The sequence below is a fragment of the Myotis davidii genome, unplaced genomic scaffold, assembly GCF_000327345.1.
Source record: "Myotis davidii unplaced genomic scaffold, ASM32734v1 scaffold1100, whole genome shotgun sequence".
Classification (NCBI taxonomy): Eukaryota; Metazoa; Chordata; class Mammalia; order Chiroptera; family Vespertilionidae; genus Myotis; species Myotis davidii.
Genome location: NW_006291979.1, coordinates 145,567 through 145,778, shown reverse-complemented (window position 1 = coordinate 145,778; position 212 = coordinate 145,567).

Below are 212 nucleotides of genomic sequence, written 5' to 3'. Positions count from 1 at the left end.
CAAGAACACTCATAATAAAAAAGTAAAATAATTGGGAAGTAGCAAGTTTTTAACATTTTTAAAAACTTTAAGTATAGTTGATTTGAAACATTAAAAATATTTTAGCCGAAACCGGTTTGGCTCAGTGGATAGAGCGTTGGCCTGCGGACTGAGGGGTCCCGGGTTCGATTCCGGTCAAGGGCATGTACCTGGGTTGCGGTCACCCCAGTGGG